Source organism: Herpailurus yagouaroundi, unplaced genomic scaffold, assembly GCF_014898765.1.
Source record: "Herpailurus yagouaroundi ecotype Mexico unplaced genomic scaffold, PumYag 197, whole genome shotgun sequence".
NCBI classification, from domain to species: domain Eukaryota; kingdom Metazoa; phylum Chordata; class Mammalia; order Carnivora; family Felidae; genus Herpailurus; species Herpailurus yagouaroundi.
Window position 1 is genome coordinate 23012677 of NW_024412428.1, and position 23801 is coordinate 23036477.

At 36.8% G+C, this 23801-nt stretch overlaps 1 long non-coding RNA gene across 1 annotated transcript in view; it reads left to right on the forward strand.

Moving 5' to 3' along the window:
* LOC121012962 (uncharacterized) overlaps nt 1-4556 on the forward strand; it is a 67432-nt gene extending 62876 nt beyond the window's left edge. The window contains exon 3 of the long non-coding RNA XR_005782426.1: nt 4342-4556. This is a non-coding gene — a long non-coding RNA (uncharacterized LOC121012962). The remainder of the gene's footprint in view (nt 1-4341) is intronic.
* Nucleotides 4557-23801: the final 19245 nt, after the last annotated feature.

The window sequence follows — 23801 nt, forward strand, 5'->3', positions numbered from 1 at the left end:
ATTGGGGTGCATGTGTCCCTTCGAAACAGCACACTTGTATCCCTTGGATAAATACCTAGTAGTGCAATTGCTGGGTTGTAGGGTAGTTCTATTTTTAATTTTTTGATGAACTTCCATACTGTTTTCCAGAGTGGCTGCACCAGTTTGCATTCCCGCCAGCAGTGCAAAAGAGATCCTCTTTCTCCTCATCCTCGCCAACATCTGTTGTTGCCTGAGTTGTTAATGTTACCCATCCTGACAGGTGTGAAGTGGTATCTCATTGTGGTTGTTATTTGTATTTCCCTGATGATGAGTGATGTTGAGCATTTTTTTCATGTGTTGGTTGGCCATGTGGATGTCTTATTTGGAGAAGTGTCTATTCATGTCTCTTGCTCATTTCTTCACTGGATTATTTGTTTTTTGGGTGTTGAGTCTGATAAGTTCTTTATAGATTTTGGATCTAACCCTTTATGTGATATGTCATTTGCAAATATCTTCTCCCATTCTGTCGGTTGCCTTTTAGTTTTGCTGATCTGTTTCCTTCACTGTGAAGAAGGTTTTTATTTTGATGAGGTCCCAGTAGTTCATTTTTGCTTTTGTTTACCTTCCCTCCAGAGACATGTTGAGTAAGAAGTTGCTGCAGCCGAGGTCAAAGAGGTTTTTGCCTGCTTTTTCCTCTAGGATTTTGATGGCTTCCTGTCTTATGTTTAGGTCTTTCATCCATTTTTTTTTTTGTGTATGGTGCAAGAAAGTGGTCCAGGTTCATTTTACCGCATGTCACTGTCCAGTTTTCCCAGCACCATTTGCTGAAGAGATTGTCTTTATTTCATTAGATATTCTTTCCTGCTTTGTCAAAGATTAGTTGGCCATATGTTTGTGGGTCCATTTCTGGGTTGTCTATTCTGTTCCATTGACCTGAGTGTCTGTTCTTGTGCCAGTACCATACTGTCTTGATGATTACAGCTTTGTAATACATCTTGAAGTCCAGGATTGTGATGCTTCCAGCTTTGGTTTTCTTTTTCAAAATCGCTTTGGCTATTTGGGGTCTTTTCTGGTTCCATACAAATTTTAGGATTGTTTGTTCTAGTTCTGTGAAGAATGCTGGTTTTATTTTGATAGGGATTGCTGTGATAGTTAATTTTACGTGTTAACTTGACTGGGCCACAGGGTACCCAGCTACTTGGTTAAACATTATTCTGGTGTTTCTGCAAGGCTGTTTTTAGGTGACATTAACATTTTAATTGATACAGTAGATTGTCCTCTATGATGTGTGTAGACCTCATCTAACTAGTTGAAGACCTGATTTGAACAAAAACTGATCTTCCTCTGCTTGCCAGACCCTGAACTTCATTTGTACCATTAATTCTCCTGGGTCTCAAGCCTACTGGCACATACTGCAGATTTGTAATTACCAGTCTGCATAATAACATGAGCCAATATTTTACAATGGATTCGTTTCTATAAATGTATATATACATCCTATTGTTTTTATTTCTCTAAAGAAACAAAACAGCTGGCTAATACAGCACCTGGGTGATTTTAGGCAGGTCACCTAGTCTCTCTGAGGCTCTCTTTCCTCTTCTTTAAATATTGATATTTGCCCTTCAGAATTAGGATTATATATGATTGCACATTTGAATCAGATACCTGTGGTTAAAATGTGATTCTAAGTGGTTAAAAATAGTAACTCATGTAACCTTCATAACAATCCAATGAGATAACTTATACCCATTTTATATATAAGGAAACTGAGGCACAAAGGAGTTCAGTAACTTGCCCAAGTTTACATGGTTAGCAATATTACACGTTCACTGACAGTCATGAACTCTTTCTCAACCACACCAAAAAGCTCCATTTCCTGGTCTACCCTGTGGTTAGGTAGAGGGTAGTCTGATTGATTTCTAGTTGATGAAGTGTGGACAGAGATGATGGATATTATTTCTTGGCCTGCCTATAAAATACAGCCGCAAACCATCACCTTCCCTTTTTCTCTTCCCTTGATCACATTGAGGTCATTTGTTGAAGGTAGCAGAGCTATGAGATTAAAGAAACATGAGTCTCTGAGTCATCCCTTTGGGAAGAACTCCAGCAGAGCTGCCCCATGAGAAAAATCTACATTGTGCTTTGCATGATGAGCAATAATTCCTCACTGAATCAAGCCTCTGAGATTTTAGAGTTTATTTATTAGCCCATCATAGCCTAACCTAGACTGTCTAATAGTGTGTTAGAGTTGGGGTTTAAACTAAGGCATTCTGGATGTAGAGATTATTCCCTAAATTGGTGTGGTGCTGTGCTTTTCAGCTCCAGGCACATGGAAGACACTTAAAAATACTCATTCTGATTATTATCTTGCCTTTTGAGAAGTCTTCATAATGTAAATAAAGTAAAAGCACTTGGGTTTTTTTTATTAAAATATAATTAACATATAGTGTTGTATTAGTATTAGTTATATTAAAATATAATTAACATATAGTGTCGTATAGGTATACAATACGATTCAGCAAATCTATACATTACTCAGTGCTCATCAAGATAAGTGTACTCTTTATTAATTTTTTTAATGTTTTATTTATTTTGGGGGGGGAGAGAGAGAGACATAGTCCAAGTGGGGGAGGGGCAGAGAGAGAGGGTGACAGAATCCAAAGCAGGTCCCAGGCTCTGAGCTGTCAGCATAGAGTCCAATGTGGGCTCAAACCCATGAACCATGAGATCATGACTTGAGCTGAATCCAGTCACTTAATCCACTGAGCCCCCCAGGGTGACCCAGGATAAGTGTTCTCTTGAATTCCCTTCACCTACTTCACCCATCCTCCCACCTACCTCCCCTCTAGTATCCACTAATTCTCTAAGTTTTTGTTTTACATTTTTTTCCTTTGTTCATTTGTTTCTTAAATCCCATATATGAGTAAAATCATATGGTATGTATCTTTCTGACTTATTTCACTTAGCATTATACCCACAAGGTTCATTCCTGTTGTTGTGAATGGCAAGATTTCATTCTTTTCTGTGGCTGAGTAATACTCCATTGTATATATCATATAGTATCATATGTGATACTATATCATATATCATATGTATATATCATGTACATATATGTATATATCATGTACATATATCATATGTATATATCATATACACTATATAGTGTATATATATCATATATATCATATGATATATCATATCATATATATAATATATATCATATACATATATATGATATGTATATATATCATATAGTATGTGTATATATCTATATATATATAGTGTGTATATATATATATATATTGTGTGTGTGTGTGTATCACACCAACTTTATTCATGTATGGCTGCACACTTGGGTTGCTTCCATATCTTGGCTATTATAAATAATGCTGCAATAAACATAGGGGTACATATATCTTTTAAAATTAGTGTTTTCATTCTCTTTGGGTAAATACCCAATAGTGGAATTACTAGATTATCTAGTAATTCTATTTTTAATGTTTGAGGAACCCCCATACTGTTTTCCATAGTGACTGCACCAATAATTCCCACTAATAGTGTACAAGGGTTCCCTTTTTTCCCTACATCCTCACCAACACTTGTCTTTTTGACAAAAGTCTTTGTCTTTTGTCCTGTCTTTTTGATACTAATCTTTCTGACAGGTATAAGGTGATATCTCATTTTGGTTTTGATTTGAATTTCTCTGAGTGATGTTGAGCATCTTTGTTTTAATTAAAGCTAAATGGGTTTTGTTATAGTTGGATTTAATATGCTAATGTGCATTATGAATTTTGTAGAGATAGGAGAGTATGAAGTATTCCTAAAATGACTTGTCCCATAGAACTCTTTCTGTGAACAACATTTAGGAAATGTATTTTGGTAACAGCATGTGTAGTAAGCACTTTGGAGCTATACTTTCTCGGTTCAGATCCCAATTCCTCCACTAATAGTGCTATGGTCTTGGACCACTTCACCTTTATGAACTTCAGTTTCTTCCTAGGAAAAATGGAGATGATACTAAGTACCTAACAGGGTTATTATGAAATTTTCTTGGTCTGATGTTTTTAAAAGTTTTAGAATACTGACTGGCCTATAGTAAATGCTCTTTCTCTCTGTGTGTGTATGTGTATGTGTGTGTTTAGTAAATTAATGAATACATCCTTTTCTAGCCTTGTTTACTAGTTTCCTATATTGTAAACCCCCTGAAATTTAGGAATGCTTTTTACAATATTTAGAGATGTACAATGTTAATACCTAGGAATAAGTATTAAGCATATACCTTGTGCTTAATAAATATTGGAGAAATGAATGGAAAAATGGATCTCATCCCATGAAAAGAGATCAGTAATCTGTAACTAAGTTTTTGTTATCTTTATGCAGATCCAAGTTAAAGAATACCCACCTTTTGACATTGTTATCAATAGATACCTGGATGAGAAGAATTCAACAAACAACTTTGGCCAAGATTCTGGTGCTTGGGGTGCACAGGTAAGATAAACAACAATCTGTTTTTCTTCTTCAGGGTGTTACATACCATGTCAGAACTTGAGAAAATAGATTTTAATTAGTTAAACAGCAGAATTAGGTTAAGGATCATTAGCTAATTTTCTTCAATCATTTTCTTAAGGCTGTAATTAATGTTAGTTATTTATCCCAAAACAATATTTTACCTTGTATGCACCAGCAAGTGCTAATCACAGGTTCACCTTGGTGCATATTGGCCTATGTTTCCAGAATCTTCAACCAAAATTTCTAATTGTTGGAAATAGAGACTTGAGCTAACAAAATGCAGTTGATAGACAGAAGGTAACAAATGGAATAAAGAAGACTAAGGAACAACAGCCAAAAATTAGAAGGCTGAATTAATAAAATTTATACTCCACGGAGAGAGGAGCCAAATACTCTCCTTTGTGGGCAGAGGCAAAAAGAGAAGACAGTAGCACCAGGTGGGTTTGGAGGACCCAAGAGTGGTCTTTCCCACAAGTAAGGTATGTGGAAGTGAGATTTGGAGGGGTTTCTCACTGGTGATAAGATATATCCACATAATGACATATGATAGTAAAACTAAAAGATAATCAATTCATAACCATTTGCTGGACTTCTCTCTTTTCAGGAAGGCGAGTTGAAAAGAAGAGAGGTTTGTTGTAACACAGTGTTTACAAACTGGGGTTCTCAGACCCCAGAGATCTTAGGATGTATTCTGGGGTGTCTGAGAGTTCTATGAAAGAATTTTCAGATATTATATTTTCACTATGATGACAAAGTGACCACCCTTTCAACTCAACTAATGGATATTTTGGATTATTTGTATGACCACAATATTATATGGAAAGATGACAGGATATTTCCTTCATTTCAGTACCTGGGTTTGCTATCAGTTAGAAAAATGGGTAGATTAAATATGAAAATGAAATGTTCATGTCAGTTGAGAACCAAATGGTGCCATGGTGTGCTGAAGTAAGAATTTGAGTAGATAAATGTGTGGAAGAATTGAGTTACAGCACATGACAATGTAACTCAATAACATTTAAAAAATATTAACTGATTATTAAAAAAATTCATTTGAGTATAGTTAAAATATATCACTTTAGATTCAGGTGTACAACATAGTGATTTGATAAGTTTATATATTATACTATGTTCATTACAAGTGTAGCTACCCCTTGTCACCATATGACATATTACAATATTATTGATTATATTCCTTATGCTTATGTGCCTTTTATTCCTGTGACTTATTTATTACATACCTGGAAGTTTTTATCTCCCACTCCCCTTCACCCATTTCTCCCATACCTCCAGATCCTCCCCTCTGGCAACCATCAGTTTGTTTTCCATGTTTCTAAGTTCGATTCTTCTTTTAAAACTTTTTTTAGATTCCACATATGAATGAAATCATAAGGTATTTGCCTTTCTCTGACTTATTTCATTTAGCATAATACCCTCTAGGTCTATCCATGTTGTCGCAAAGGGCATTGTTTCACCTCTTTTGTGGCTGTATAATATTTCAGTGTGTGTGTGTGTGTGTGTGTGTGTGTGTACACACACACATGCCACATGTTCTTTATCTGTTCTTCTATGGATGGACACTTAGGTGGCTTCCATGCTACTGCAAACTATGCTGCAATAAACATAGGGGTACATATATCTTTTCAAATTAGTGTTTTCATTTTCTTGGGTAGATACCCAGTAGTGGAATTATTGGATTGTGTGGTATTTCTATATTCAATTTTTGGAGGAATGTCCATACTGATTTTCATGGTGGCTTGTACCCATGTACATTCCTAACCAACAGTGCATGAGGGTTACTTTGCTTCTATATTTTCACCAACACTTGTATTTTTTTACTTTTTTATTTTAGCTATTCTGACAGATGTAAGTTGATATCTTAAACTTTAATTTTTTTTTAACGTTTATTTATTTTTGAGACAGAGCATGAATGGGGGAGGGGCAGAGAGAGAGGGAGACACAGAATCCGAAGCAGGCTCCGGACTCTGAGCCATCAGCCCAGAGCGCGACGCTGGGCTCGAACTCACGGACCGTGAGATCGTGACCTGAGCTGAAGTCGGATGCTTAACGGACTGAGTCACCCAGGCGCCCCAGTTGATATCTTATTGTGATTTTGATTTGCATTTCCCTCATGAGTGATATTGAGCATCTTTTCAGGTGTCTGCTGGCCATCTATATGTCTTCTTTGGAAAAATGTCTATTTTGGTCATCTCCCTACTTTTAATTGGATATTATTATTTTGGGGGGGATTGAGTTGGATAAGTTCTTTATATATTTTGGACATTACTCCTTAGTTATATAATTTGCAAATATCTTCTACCATTCAGTAGGTTGTCTTTTCATTTTGTTGATGGTTTCTTTTGCTATTAAAAAGCTTTTGATTTTGGTGTAGTTCCAATAGTTTATTTTTGCTTTTATTTCCATTGCTAAAGGTTACACACCTAGAAAAATGTCTCTGTGGCTACTGTCTAAGAGATTAGTGCCTATGTTTTCTTCTAGGAATTTTGTGGGTTTAGGTCTCTCATTTAGGTCTTTAATCTACTTTGAGTTTTTGTATATGGTAGAAGAAAGTGGTTCAGTTTCATTCCTTGTATGCACTTGTTCAATTTTCCCAGCACAACTTATTGAAGATACTGTCTTTTCCCCATTGTATATTCTTACCTCTATTGTCATGGATTAACTGACTATATAAATATGGCTTAATTTCTGGGGTCTCTGTTCTATTGACCTATATGTCTATTTTTGTACCAGTACCATACTGCTTTGAATACTACAACTTTGTAGTATATATTGAAATCTGGGATTGTAGTAACTCCAAGATTGTTCTTTCTCAAGGTAGCTGTGGCTATTCAGGGTCTTTTGGGTTCCAAACAAATTTTAAGGTTATTTGTTATAGTGTTGTGATGAATGCTTTTGTTATTTTGATAGGGATTGCACTGAATCTGTAGATGGCTCTGGGTAGTATGGACATTTGAACCATATTAATTCTTTCAATCCAAGAATATGGAATATCTTTCCATTTGTGTCATCTTCAGTTTCTTCATCAATTTCTTATAGAGTAAATGTATTTTACCTCTTGGTCAAATTTATTTCTAAGTATTCTTTTTAGTATAGTTGTAAATGGTATTGTTTTCTTAATTTCTCTGTCTGTTACTTCATTATTAATGTATAGAAATGCTACCAATTTCTGAATATTAATTTTTTATTCTGCAACTTTACTGAATTCATTGATTACTTTTAGTAGTTTTTTTTTTTTTTTTAGGATTTTCTACATATAGTATCATGTTATCTGCAAATAGTGTAAGCTTTATTTTTTTCCTTACCAATTTGGGTGTCTTGTATTTCTTTTTATTATCTGATTGCTGTGCCTATGACTTCTAGTACTCTGTTGAATAGGAGTGGTGAGACTTGACATCTTTGCATTGTTTCTTAGAGAAAATGCTGTGTTTTCCACGTTGGAGTGTGATCTTGGCTGTGGTTTTTTCATATAGGGCCTTTGTTATGTTGAGATACATTCCCTCTAATCCCACATTGTTGAGAGTTTATCATGAATAGATGTTGAATTTCTTCAAATGCTTTTTCTGTATCTATTAAGATGATAACCTGATTTTTACCCTTTGTTTTCTTGTTGTGTTGTAGTATCAACTGATTTGTGAACATTGTATCATGTATAGCTTCCTTTTCTGTGGTGTTGTATCTGGTTTTGGTATCAGGGTAATGCTGGCTTCATAGAATGAATTTGGAAGGTTTCCTTTCTTTTCTGTTTGGAGTAGTTTGAGAAGAATAGGTATTAACTCTTTTCTAAAAGTTGGATAGAATTTATCTGTGAAACAACCTGGTCCCAGACTTTTATTTTTTGATGTTTTATTGATTATCAATTAAATTTTGTTATTAATAATCGGTCTGATCCGATTTCCTATTTTTTCCCAATTCAGTTTTGAAAGATTGTATGTTTCTAGGAATTTATTTTCTAGGTTGTGCAGTTTGTTGGCATGTAATAATTTTTCATAGTGTTGTCATAATTTTTTGTATTTCTGTGGTGTCATTTATTCACTTTCATTTCTGATTTAATTATTTGGGTCATTTTGCTTTTTTTCTTGATGAATCTGCCTAAGGGTTGTCAATTTTATCTTTTCAAAGAAACAGTCCTTGGTTCACTTGATTTTTTTTTCTGTTTTTGTTTGTTTTTTGTTTTTGTTTTTTACTTGTTTTTGTTTTTGTTTGTTTTTAGTCTGTGTGTCATTTATATCTACTCTGATCTTTATTATTTCCTTCTTTCTACCCACCTGGGACTTTGTTATTTTTCTAGCTCCTTGAGGTGTAAGGGCAATTGTTTGAGCTTGTTTCTTTTGGTAGGCCTCTATTGCTATATATTTTTCTCTTAGAACTGTTTTTGATGCATCCCAAAGATTTTGGACCATTGAGTTTTCATTTTAATTCATCTCTTTGTATTTATTTAAAATTATTCTTTGATTGATTCATTGACCAATTGGTTGCTTGGTCTTGTGTTGTTTAGTCTCCATGTATTTGTGTTTTTTTCTAGGTATTTCCTTGTGATTGATTTCTAGTTTGATTTCTACTGTTGTGGTCAGAATAGAAGTATAGGATGATATAAATCTTCAAAAATTTATTGAAGCTTATTTTGTAGGCTAATGTGATCTATTCTGGAGAATGTTCCATGTGCACTTGAAACGCATATTTTGTTGATTTTGGATGGAATGTTGTATATATGTTATATTCTTCTGGTCCAATCCCTTTACTGTATTTTTTATTTGAGTTATTGTATTCTTCAACTCTGGTTCTTCCTATTATTTTTTATCATTTTATTGAAGGTCTCACTGTGTTGATTCATTCTGAAGGAGCAAAATGATAGAAACAAGGGCACTCTTCTTGGGGACCCACATATGCTACCAATTAACTAGTCCACAAACGCTAGTGTGGACAGCCTGGTGAGCATCTTTTCAATCATTACTTACATTCTTTATCAGGCATATTGCTTATCTGTATTTCTGTTCTTTTTCTGTGTGTGTGTGTGTGTGTGTGTGTGTGTGTGTGTGTGTGTGTGTTTTCTTATGCTTTCTTTGGAGCATATTCCTCTGTCTCCCCAGTTTGCTTGACTGTGTGTTTCTGTGGATTAAGTGGAACAGCTACTTCTCTTAAACTTGAAGGAATGGTCTCATGTATGGTTGTCCCCTATGTAGACTATTTGTGTTGATGACTTTTGCTGTCTGCTAGAGCTGTGGTTGGTGTGTACGGGGGTCCCTGGATTCTCCACACAGTGAGTGCCTTGGCAGATAGCTAAAGTTAAAGTAGGTGCACGGTGGGATGTCCTGAGGGTCTGCATGTAGAAAGCACCTAGAAAGGATAGTTGAAGCTGAAGCAGTAGTTTCTGGGGTGTCCTGGGGCTCTTTGTGCAGAGGGAATCCTGGCAGAATGGCTAGAACTGAGGTGATGTGTAGGACTCTCTACGCTGAGGGCAATGTGGTGGGACAGATGAAGCTGAATTTGGTGCAAGCCAGGTGTTCCAGGGTACTTAGTGCAGGGATTGTCTTGGCTAGATAATTGGAGATGAGGCTGGTGTGGGCAGGAGTATTCTGGGGCACTCTGTGCAGGAGGTGCCCTGTAAGCGTGGCTGGAACTGAAGCAAGCACAGACTTGGGGTTCCCGGGGTGCTTCATGTAGTGAGTACTTAGGCAGGGCAGCTGGATTTGAAGGAGACATTGTTCAGGAGTTTCTAGAATGTTCTGCACTGGAGGTGCTTTAATAAACCATCTGGAGCTGAAGTGGCATGGGCCTGGAGTGTTCCCAGGTGTTTTGCACCTATGTCACATTGGCATGAAGGCTGAAACTGTGGTAAACACTGATCATGGGTGTTCTCATGGGATTGGTGGCTGGGGTAGGCTGGGGGTCTGGAGCTCACTGAGGAATCAGGCTGGTTAGGATGTTCAGACTGTGCACTGGTTTGTGCTTTCAAGTTGGGGGTGGAGTATAGATTGTATCCATCTGCCTCTCCCACCTGAGAGTGTTCCAGAAGCTCCATCCACTGTTTGGCACAGGTTGGAGGACTGGCCCTGTTATATGCTAATTTTTCTGTTCTATTCAATGCTTATTTTTGAGAGAGAGAGAGAGAGAGAGAGAGAGGAAAATGAACAAGTGGGGGAGGGGCAGAGGGAGAGGGAGACACAGAATCCGAAGCAGGCTCCAGGCTCTGAGCTGTCAGCATAGAGCCTGACGCTGGGCTGGAACTCACAGACTGTGACATCATGACCTGAACCAAAGTTCGATGCTTAGCCGACTGAGCTAGCCAGGCACCCCAATGTTAGTTGGGAAAACCACAGCTTTTCTTATGTGCCCCAGGGTGACCAGGGCTGGTGTGGGCCATGGGATCTGGGGCTCACTGATGTGGCAGGTTGGCTAGTATGCATGGTTTCTGTTCCTCTTCATGTTTTTAAGGTGGGAGTGGGGGAGTATGTAAATTGTGTCTGCCAGCCTCTCCCACCTGGAGGGCATTCGGGCAGCTCCCCTCTGTTTGGCACAGTTCTAGGGCTGTCTCTTTTATATACTAGTTGCTCTTTTAAATCACAGCTTTTTTTTCTGTGCCCCAGCATGACCAGGGCTGGTGTGGGCCAGTGAATCTGGAGCTCACTGAGGTGGTGAGCTGGCTCTGGCATCCTGACCCTGCTCTGATCTGTGCTTTTAAGGTGAAGGAGGAGCATAAATCACGTTGGGCTCCAGTCTCTCTGATCCAGAGAGAATTCACTCAGCTCATTCACCACTTGGCAGAGTTCTAAGGCTGGCTCTTTTATATGCTAGTTGCTTTTTTAAACTGTGGCTTTTTTTCTGTGCCCAAGGAAAGTGGAAATTGTTTCAGGTCCCTCAGTATTACCCCTTCCCAATGCAGTTTGCAACATCAGGGCTAGAGGTTCCCTTTGTTACTTTGTCTCAGTCCCTTTTCTCTTTTACTGTTACATCTTTTGTTGTATAGAAGCTGTTTGGTCAGCCCTCAGTTCTTCAGGAGGAATTGTTCTACACATAGGTGTAATTTGGTGTGTTTCATGAAGGAGGTGAGTTCAGAGTCTTCCTTCATCACCATCTTGGACTACAAGTCTCCTAACAAATTCTTTGTGTCCATACTGTTCACAACAGAGATGTTAGAGGAGTCCTTTCCTACATGGACTTTATTTTGCATCCTGATACATAAATAGAACATGTAGGAGGTGGAAAACGTTTACATATATTTGGGGCATCCAGAAGTAGAAGGTATCTCTACTTTGCTCCCAGGGTTAGCGCCTAATGAAGGTGGCAAGATCCATACTCATTTTGACTGTTGAGTATAGCTGGGAAATGGGGTCATTGACAGTACAGTGGGGTCTCCTAAGCTTCAGCCAGGCATAGATATGGAGGAAAGTGCTGGAAGACTGAAGGAGCAAAAGGATAGAAACAAGGGCATTCTTCCTGGGGACCCACGTGTGCTACCAATTAACTAGTCCACAAACACTAGTGTGGACAGAGGATTTGAATATCAGATAGTTACATTCCCTGTCCCACCAACCTCCTGTCTCTTTTCATCTCTGTCATGTGCTTTGGTACCATCTAAGAACCACAGAACTTAGGTGCAATCAGGGGGAGAAGCAAGGCAAATCCTGAATTAACTCTGAGATTAAGTTTCTACTGTCCTGGCAGATGACAGCTAAAGAGAAAAACTAAATTGAGTCGTGGAAATGATGAATAAAATGATTTTTACACCTGAATTTATAGACAAAGGTATATTTCTCTGTAGCATTAATTATAGGCATACCAACTCCAATGAACGTGGACAATAACAGATCATTCCCTCTTCTTGTTATAAACAGTGATTTATTTTCAGCAAAACAAGATTATCTGTTACATTAAATAGTGTTAAGTGGAATTTTATCAGTTTTGTAATTTTGTTATATTTAATTCATTTTGGTTTTATAGTTTTTTAAGAGATGTAAGAATTATACCCAATTTTATATTTTTATATGTTGAGTATAAAATACCACGAATTCACATCAACATTTAATCTACTGGAATATTTTTTATTTGAAAGGCGTCCAGAATTTTTAAATCTGAGAAACATTGTCATGAAGACAGAGATGGTAAACTTCAAGGAATCTAAGAACATGAAATTAAGAAGTAAGATTTTGACATTGTTTTTCCAGTGTTGACCAGAAACTGACCACTATTAACTCTGCAAAACCATTTGAGTTAATTATAGAAGCAATCTTTAGATGGAGACGGCCATCTATTTATTCTTGATCAGCCTTAGTAAGTTTGCATTGAGCACTAAGCTAGGGTTTAAAGCAAGAAATAGAGGGCTAAGAACAAGATGGTGAAGGTATGGGAAGAGAAGCATTTGTAAGAGGTAGTAATAATAAAACATTGTCAAAAATGTCAGAGAACTAGGAAATAGAGGCCTATGAAAGGATAACTTTGCAGGGGTATAGTCAACAGTGTTCAATGAGGTCAGGAGGGTGAGAATAGGAAAACATTTATTGGATTTGGCAGTGGTGAGAAACACATTGGTGACTTCAAAATCAGGAGTGTGTTTTTGTGGGACTGCCAAGCCCTCTCCTGTCAGTAGGAAAATTGCAGAAAAAAAAACAAAAAAAAAAAGTTAAAACACCTCTAGCTTATTATCACATCAGCAAGCTCAGATGAGCATTTCCAGTGTGTGTGAATCCTTGGGTTTACATGCAGGGTAATCTCACACTCTACCCCAACTAAGTGCAGCTTGTGATTTCTTCTTTCCTGCTGATCATGCAGGTGCACATTTCTTCTTCTTCATAATGAAAATGTATTGACTGTGAACTTTCAAAGGTGGAATTTATTTCTTGATATTCTTGTTAAGTATCTCTCAACAACTTCAAATGCCTGAGATCATTACAGTTTCTGGGCTTTGTCATTAGAGCTTATGGAACACATCTATGGGAATAGCTTTGATTATGTGGAATTGGAATAAGCACCAATTTTCTGCTGAATTAGGATAATAGCAAAAATATTGAAGCTGGAAAAATCTTTGCGAGCAGGAAAATATAGACAAGGAAATCTGTCTTCTGTACTGTGTTATTTTTAAAAAAAAATATTTTAGAGAGAGAGAGCACAAGCAGGGGAGAGGGACAGAGAGAATCTTAAGCAGGCTCCATGCTCAGTGTGGAGCCTGATGCTGCAGGGCTCAATCCCATGAACCTGGGATCATTACCTGAGGTGAAATCAAGAGGTAGATGCTCAACCTGCTGAGCCATCCAGGTGCCCCTATGCTGTGTTCTTTCTAAAAATCAAAACAAAACATTGATCCTGTTGTTTCCCTGACCACTGACTCCTTAAAGCTACTAAATGAAGTTAAGCTTTTCTGAATTTTCCTCTACCCTACCTCCTTGGGCGCAGTATTGAGAAAATGTGAACCCCTTCCCAAACCTTATCTCAGTATAGCTCCTGCCCACTAAACTCGGCTCTTCAGTCCTACTTGCTCATTGGCTCCTGGGGTGGCATACCTTATTCCATAGAAGGAGTTCAGTCTCCTGTATATCTTCCCAGCCAAAAAAGGAAAAATATCTCTGGGACATCCTCTTTCACTCCTCAGTATTTTCCTTTTACAACTTCTATATTTTACTCTTATCTCTCCATATTTTCCTCAGGCTTGCCATCAGATTTGATATCTCCCTTTTTGAAATAGGCCTTGCTATTTCAGCAGATATGTTTTGAACACATACTCCATTTCTCCTCTGTTGGGAAATGTGACTAACTAAGTGATGGCCTATTCTCTGAGGAAGTTCCCAGAGCAGTTGGGTTTCAAACCTACCAGAGCAGAGACTGCCAGACTAGAACGTATCAGCGTTAGGTAATGTGCCATCGTGATAGTCGCAAAGTCTGGCACTGGGCTTGTCGCCTAGTAGAAACTTCAATATTTACTTATTAACCAGTTCTTAAACTTGATGTGCCTCAGTGAGATGGTTTTAATAATAGATCAGCCTCATGGAGTGGTTGGAGAGAGTTACATTAATATATATGAGGTCGTGGATGGACTTCTGGGGAGGATGGCAGAGTAGGAAGATCCGTACCATAGATACAACTGGATGTCACCATATCAGTGTAAATAACCCAGAAAATGACCCAGAGACTGGCTGAACAGACTCGCCACAGCTAAATGTAGAGAAGAAGCCACAGTGAGGAATTTAGGAAGGGCAGAGACACAGTTGGGAGCTAACCAGACCTTCAAGACTGTGGGAGGGAGAGGCGCCACAGGCACAGAGAGGGGGAGAGAAACAGACCCTCACACCAAGCACTCCAGGCATGGGGAACCCGCATGGGAAGATGAATCCTATAACATTTGGCTTTGAGGACCAGAGGGCTCTAATTTCATGAGAACTTACAATTCAGTAAGTACTTACAATGAGTACTTCCAGGCATAACATCTGGAATTTTAGAAATCAGTGCTTGGCTCTGGGAGAGCTGGAAAATATTGGGAAACTGAGTTCAATCCCTTAAAGAGACAGCACAACAGACAGCCCCTTTGAGATCATAGAAGCAGCAGTTTGGAAAATGCCAGGAGTAGGTATACAAGAAGGAGGATTATTTACTAATCTCAGAGAGTACTGGAAAAGCAGGGATCTTTAGGAGACTTCTCCAGGGACAAATGAGCTGGAGAGTGCCATTCCTTATCCTACCCCAGCCTAGACACACAGATACCTACAGGAATGACACAGTGTCAACGTTCTCCACGTAGATTGCTAACACTGTGTCCCACCTCCTACATTCTCCTGTGAAGTTGCTCCATCCATCCAGGCCTCAGCTTGGGGTCTCCTCCCACAGCAGACCTACCCCTGCACTCTTCTGCAGATCTACTCCTCCGGCCCCTGTGGCAGCAGTTTTCTAAAGAGGATCCAGTTCCTCTCCCAAAAGAGACCTGCATAAACCTTGCTAACATTATGTGCATCAGCCCTGTGTTCTCCTATCTGTCACTTCCAATACACCCTTGCCAGAGCCTATCCAAAGCAGAGCCACAAACGGCAGTGTGCAAACAACTCTGAAGGGATACCACCACTCCAAATGACTCCTGCTATAGGGAAAGGGGAAGATAACCACACACACCAATCCAACTGCAGCCCCAACACTGGGCTGGGGTAGGTATCTAGTCTGACTGCAGACCCTACCCACCATGAAGCTTCTCAGGAAACAACACAGAGGAAGCATTCTGTAGGTCAGTGCTACTGCATGTCTGGCAAATGCCTGGTCTGACTCAACTCAAGCCCAAGGTGGCCCCACACTAGCCCTCTAACATCACAGGGACCAAACACTGCCCACAACAGGCAAAGGCACCATTGCAGATGACTGGACTGAAGGCAAAAGTGGCTCAGTCATAATAGTAGGGCACATAAAACACAAATAGGAGACACCCCTGAAGCAGAAGATTCTGGTGAACATCAGATATTGCAGTACAGAACACTACAGGACTTCTTCTTCATAAGGCCACTGCTTTCAAGAGCAGGAGCTGACTTTCTTAATACATAAAAACAGACACAGAGAGTTAGACAAAATGAGACAGAAGATATGTCCCAAATAAAAGAACAGGACAAAAGAAAAGCAAGTGAGCTAAATGAAACAGATCTAAGTAGTATGCCTGATGGAGAATTTAAAGTAATGGTCATAAAGATAATCCCTGGGTTTCAGAAAAGAGTGGAGGACCTCAAGAGACCCTAAATGAAGAGTTAGTAAACATAAATGAGAACCAAGCATAGATCAAAAATTCAATATCTGAAATTAAAAATACACTAGATGGAATAAATTGTAGACTAGAGGAAGCAGAAGAATGGGTCAGTCACATGGAGGACAGAGTAATAGAAAACACTAAAGCTGAACAAGATGGAAAAATTGGGGGCTCCTGGTTGGCTCAGTCACTTAAGTGTCTGACTCTTGATTTTGGCTTAGGTCATGATCCATGGGTGTGGGATTGAGCCCTGCATCAGGCTCTGTACTGAGTGTGGAGCCTGCTTGAGATTCTCTATCTTTGCCTCTCTCCCCCATATGTACCCATGCACTCTCTCGCTCTCTCTCTCTCTGTCTCTCTCTCTTTCCCTAAAAAAAAGGCAAGAGGAAAAAAATAAATGAAACTAGACTTAGGAAATGTAGTAACATCAAGTGTAATCACTTTCATATTAAAGAGATTCCAGAAGAAAGAAAACAGGGACCAGATAATTTTTTTGAAGAAATAAAAGCTGAAAATTTCTTGACTCTAGGAAATGAAATAGAAATACAGATCCAAGAGGCACTGAGATTCCCCCAACAAAATCAAGCCAAGGAGATCCATAGCAAGACACACAGTAATTAAAATGGAAAAAGTAATGATAAAGAAAATTTTAAAAGCAGCAAGAAAAAAAGAAAACAGTTGCATACAAGGGAAACCCAGAGGCTATCAACTGATTTTTCAGAAAATAAGCCAGAAGGGAGGATACATTCAAAATACTGAAAGGGAAAAATCTGCAGCCAGGAACATTTTATCCAGCAAGGCTATCATTCACACTGGAAGGAAAGAGAAAGGGTTTACAAGACAAAAGTTAAAGGAATTTATGACCACTAAACATGCCCTACCAAAAATGTTAAAGGGGGCTTTTTGAGTACAAAGGAAATATCATAAGTATGAGTAAGGAAAAATATGAAGCAGAAAGTAGTAAATTTAAGTATATCTATAAAAATCAGTCAAGCCATTCACAAAATGAAAGTATATAAAGTATGATGCAATATACCTAAACGTGGGCCGGGGGTAGAACAGTAAAAATCAGGTTCAAGCTCAAGTAAGAGACTGCCAGATGCATAAGATGTTACATATGAACCTAAAATAGTCACAAATCAAGAGCCAGTACTAGATATGGAAAAAAAAAGAGAGAAAAGAATCCAAAGATATCACCAAAGAAATCCAGCAAACCATGAGAGATGAAAGCAAGAGAAAAAAGCAATAGATGGCTACAAAAACAACCGTAACAAAAACAAGTAACAAACTGGCAATAAGTACATATCCATCAATAATTACTTTGATTACAAGTGGACTAAATGCTCCAATAAAAAAAATAGGGTGACAGATGGACAAAAAAACCAAGACCCATCTATATGCTGCCTACAGGAGACTCATTTCAGACTTAGACACATGCAGATTGAAAGTGAAAGGATCTAAAAGCATTTATAATGCAAATGGGGGTGAAAAGGAAGTCATGGTAAGAATACTTCTATCAGACAAAACAGGTTTTAAAACAGACTGTAACAAGAGACAAAGAAGGACACTATATAATCAAAAAGAGAACAATCCAACAAGAAGATACAACAATTGTAAATATTTATGCACCCAATATAGAAGCATCCAAATACATAAAGTATCAAATAACAAACATAAAGGAAGTAATTGATAGTAATACAATGATAGTAGGGGACATTAACATCCCACTTACATCAATGGACAGATCATCCAAACAGAAAATCAAGGAAACAGTGGCTTTGAATGGCACAGTGTACCAGATGGATTTCCAGGTATATTTAGAACATTCAATCCTAAAACAACACAATATACATTCCTTTTAAGTGCACATGGAACATTCTCCAGATTAGATCACATAGTAGGCTACAAAACCAGTGTCAACAATCTAAAAAAGATTAAAGTCATACCATGCATCATTTCTGACCACAATGCTATGAAACCTGAAATCAACCACATGAAAAAAATCTGGATAGAACACAAATACCTGGAGGTTAAATAACATGCTACTAAAAAATGAATGGGTCAGCCAAGAAACCAAAGAGCAAATCAAAAAATACATGGAGACAAATGAAAATGAAAACAAAATTGTCCTGAATCTTTGGGATGCAGCAAAATCTATTCTAAGAGGGAAGTTTATAGCAATACTGGCCTACCTCAGGAAGCAAGAAAAAAAAAAAAATCTCAAGCAACCTGACCTTACACCTAAAGGAGCTAGAGAAAGAAGAACAAATAAAATGCAAAACCAGAAGAAGGAAGGCAATAATAAAGATTAGAGCAGACATAAGTGAAACAGAGACTAAAAAACAATAGAACAGATCAATGAAACCAGGAGTTGATTCTTTGAAAAGATCAGCAAAATTGATAAGCTAGCCAGATTCATAAAAACAAGAGGATTCAAACAAAATCAGAATGAAAGAGGATAAAAAACAATTGAAACCACAGAAATCCAAAGGATTATAAGAGAATGTTATAAAAGTTATATGCAAACAAATTGGACAACCAGGACGAAATGGATAAATTCCTAGAAACCTTTAACTTCCAAAAACTGAATCAGAAGAAATAGATCATTTGCATAGACCAATGACCAGTATTAAATTGAATTAGGAAAGCAAAAATGCCCAAGAAACAAAAGTGCAGGACCAGACTTAACAGGTGACTTCTACCAAACATTTAATGATTTAATACCTATTCTCCTCAAACTATTCCCAAAATAGAAGATGGTGGAAATCTTCCAAATTCATTCCATAAGGCTAAGATTACCCTGTTAATAAAACCACATAAAGACACTACAAAAAAGTGAAGGCCAATATCTTTGATAGATACAAAAATCCTCAATAACATATTAGCAAACCAAATCCAACAATATATTAAAAAAATGATTCACCATGATCAAGTGGGATTTATTCCTGGGATGCAAGGGTGGTTCAATATTCACAAATCTGTCAATATGACACATCACATCAACAAGATAAAGGATAAAAACTATATGAAGATTTCAACAGATGCAGAGAAAGCACTTAAAGTACACATTCATTCATGATAAAAACTCTCAACAAAGTAGGTTTAGAGGGAATATACTTCAACATATTATAGGCCATATATACCTCAGAGCAAACATCATACTCAATGGTGAAAAACTGAGAGCTTTCCCCCTAATATCAGGAACAAGGAAGGATGTCTACTCTCATTACTTTTATTCAACACTGGAACTTATAGCCATAGCAATCAGAGAACAAAAATAAATAAAAGGCATCCAAATTGGTAAAGACGTAAAACTTTCATTATTTGCAGATGACATGAAACTGTATAGAATACCCTAAAGATTCCACCCTGACCTGCTATAACTGACAAATGAATTTAGTAAGATCCCAGGGTACAAAATCAGGATACAGAAATCTGTTGCATTTCTATAAATTTATAATGAAGTAGAAGAAAGACAAATTAAGAAAACATCCTTATTTGGAATTACTTCAAAAAGAATAAAGTACCTAAGAATAAACTTAACCAAGGAAGCAAAAGACTTGTACTCTGAAAACTATAAAACACTGATGAAAGAAATTGAAGATGACACAGACAAGTAGAAGGCTATTCCATGCTCATGGACTGAAAGAATTAATATCGTTAAAATGTCCAGACTACTCAAAGCACTCTACAGTTTTAATGAAATACCTTTTAAAATAACAAAAGCATTTTTCACAGAAGTAGAACAAATAGTCCTAAAATTTGTATGCAACCACAGAAGACCCCCCTGACTATGCAAAGCAATCTTGAAAAAAAGAAGAATAAAACTGGAGGTATCACAATCCCAGATTTCAAGATATATTACAGGGGCTGTAGTAATCAAAACTGTATGGTACTGGCACACAAATAGACACATAGATCAATAGAATAGAGAGGCCAGAAATAAACTCACAATTATACGATCAACTAGTCTTTGACAAAGTAGACAAGGATATGCAATGGGAAAAAGTCTTTTCAGCAAATGGTGTTGGAAAAACTGGACAGCTACATGCAAAAGAATGAAACTGGACCACTTTCTTATACCATACACAAAAATAAACTCAAAATGGATTAATAAGTTTAGTGGATACCTGAACCCATAAAAAGGCTAGAAGAGAGCACAGGCAGTAATTTCTCTGACATTGGTCATAGCAACATTTTTCTAGATATGTCTTCTGAGGCAAGGGAAACAAAAGCAAAAATAAACTATTGGGAGTACATCAAAGTAAAAAGCTTTTGCACACCACAGGTAAAATCAACAAAACTAAATGGCAACCTATAGAATGGGAGAAGATATTTACAAATGACATATCCAATAAATGGTTAGTATCCAAACTACATAAAGACCTTGTACAAACTAACCAAAACCTGCCAAATAGTCCAATTAAAAACGGACAGGAGATATGAGCATTTCTAAAGAACGCATCTGGATGCTCAACAGACACATGAAAATATGCTCAACATCACTCATCATCAGGAAAATGAAAATCAAAACCACGATGAGATATCACCTCACACCTGTCAGAATGGCTAAAATAAAAAAAACGCAAGAAACAAGTGTTGGTGAGAATGTGAAGAAAAAGAAATCCTTGTACACTGTTAGTGGAAATGCAAACTGGTGCAGTCATTGTGGAAAACAGTACGGAGAGTCCTCCAAAATAGAATTACCATATAATCCAGAAATTCATTACTGCTATTTATCCAATGAATGCGCAAACACTAATTTTAAAGGATATATTCACCCCTATGTTTTTTGAAACATTATTTACAATAACAAAATTATGAAAGCAACCCCAGCATCCATATAAAAATGAATGGTTAAAGAAGATTTGGTATATGTATCCAAAAGAATGAGATCTTGCCATTTGCAACAATGTGGATGGATCTACAGAGTATAATGCCAAGTGAAATAAGTTTGAGAAAGACAAATACCATATGATTTCATTCATATGTGGAATTCAAGAGACAAAACAAATGAACAAAGGGGAAAAGATAGTCAAACCAAAAAAAGAGACTCTTAACTGTTGAGCATAAACAGATGGTTACCTGAGAGGACGTGGGTGGGGGTATGGGTGAAATAAGTGATGGGGATTAAAAGTGCTTATCTTGATGAGCACTAAGTAACATATGAAATTGTTGAATCACGGTATTGTACCTGAAACTAATGTAACCCTGTATGTTAACTATACTGGAATTAAAAAAAGATTTCACATCAATAAAATAGAGATTATGAATTTGTAGTTAAAAAATAAAATAGTAAGTGTAAATATAGTATCTAGCAAAATACTTGTTGTATAGTATGCCCTCAATAAATAAATCATTTTAAGAATTCAGTGATTTGAAAAAAGAACAAAGGTCTTCATAGTAGGGCTGATCCCACTGTGAGAAACTCTAGAGTAATCCAGTGGTATCAATTACTCTCATTGACTGAATGTGAATTCCCTTTTGGGTCTGTTTTATTGTAAAGGAAACAATAGCTTTTTTCTAATACCAGATCACAATTAATCAAAACTTTTGATTTCTAGGAAGAGGCATTTTAGAAATTTGGTAAGAGTCAAACTCCAAGAAAACAAGAAGTTATCAACTATCTATTTAAAAAAATATATTTCATTGTCTTGGGGTCAGTACACAGTTAACCCAAGAATCTACATACCCGTATTGGTGTAATGAGAGTTGGTTTTTAACATCATTTCAGAATGACCTCAACCTTCTACAATATATTGCATCTTCAAAGACAAAATGCTTTTAATATGGTTGCACTGTAATATTTTCTCACCAAATCAAAAAGTAGAGTAATACGTTTAGGATGAGTGTTTCCCTTTTAGATTTGTATATGTATTTCTAGAAGAATAACTGATAGAAAAAAAATTCCATTTAATGATTTTCTCTACTTTGGTATTAATATTGCTAATCCTGGTGAATAAAGTGTAGAGAACTCTCAACCAGAAAATACAGTAATGGTAGCATTAAAAATACAGTAGTCAAGGTTTTTGTTTCCTCAAACCAGACAATTATAATGTTAAAAGTATATTATTTTGGGAGCTTTTCTTCAGAACCCTAGGCAGATTTCAGTAGGGTTGCCCTTTGTACACATAGAAAACCTGTAAATAGCTATATCACAGAAGGAATTCTATAGCTCAGGATCTTTGTTGTAAAGAGAAGTTAGAAAAATTTTGAGAACATTCAGAGCTTCACTACTCTTGGTAACGCTACACCTTAAAAATGCAGAATATGGAACATTTTGGCTGAAGTATGACTCTTGATGCATTTAAATATTCAGTTTGTATAAATCAGTCAATTGCTGACTAATATTTATTTAAATGCCTTTCATGTGCTCCAATTAATGTTCCCACTGACTGCTTTTGAAAAGGAATGCTATATTCTTTTTGAAAGTTGGACCTTTAATAAATCAATCAAGTATGAAATAAAATGCCATGATTCTACAGATCCCAGACTTAGAATTCATTTACAGTTTATAAACTTTTCTATGATTTTTCATTATGCAATTTTATAGAAATTTAAATAAATAATAAAGTTATTAGTATTGCATATAGTTACACTCATAAGTCTTTTAAAGAATCTACAGAACTACATCATACGTACCTTTAATTTATGTGAATTTAATAATACCTGCTCAGCCAAGGGGATAAAAGATTCAAGAAATAGAAATAACAATTTATGAAGCCAAAAGGTGTATTACCTTGGTTGATTTAAATTATTTAAAGTGACATTGATTTAAAAATGTTTCTTCTGCTTTAGACTGCAAGGATCCCTAGGCTGTGAAAAACATTGTTGAAATTCTTTTTAAAATTCCTTCCCTCAATAGCAGGTGTATTTTAATCTCTTCACTAGGGAGCCAAAGGATTTTCAAGGGATAATTTTGGGCATATGCAATCTTCTGTTTGTTCTAATGGCTAATACCTGGATAACATGTACATCCACTGTATGTGGTACCATAGGAATAAAAAGAAATCATATGAAGTTTGAGATGATCTATATTCCTTTACCGTTTCCTTAGAAAATAACCAAGTCTCTGAATAACAGACATCTGAGCAAACTATAATGAAAGGTTTATACTCTGCAACTAAGCAAACATTTTGCTTAGCAGATTAATTCCTCCCACCTGCGGCTACTTTTAAGCAGGTGATAGTTTTTGCTTTAATTACATAAACTGTATCACAGTTTTAATGTTCACCAAAATAGTGTTAGTCACAAGATAGGCAAAATGAAGAATGTTTCAAGACTGCTTAAAGTATTAAAGTTCCTGTTTTTAATTTTTTATTGTTCTGAATATCCAAAAGTGTTAGGGATAATCAAAGATTCATTTAAAATATCTCCTCTCAGGAATGCTGTATATGTGGTTCCACTTCTTATTTGATTCGGGTTTAATTTATTTACTACCTACTATGTGGCAGCATAGGGCTAGCACTTTCACAACATTTGGAAAATACTCAGAAAATAAATGAAATTTTGTATTGGGAATTTGTCAGTGTATTTTCTTTTACTGTTGCTTTAGCAAATTAGGTTTACAAGTGATGCAGACTGAAGACCAGTGAGTGAGAAG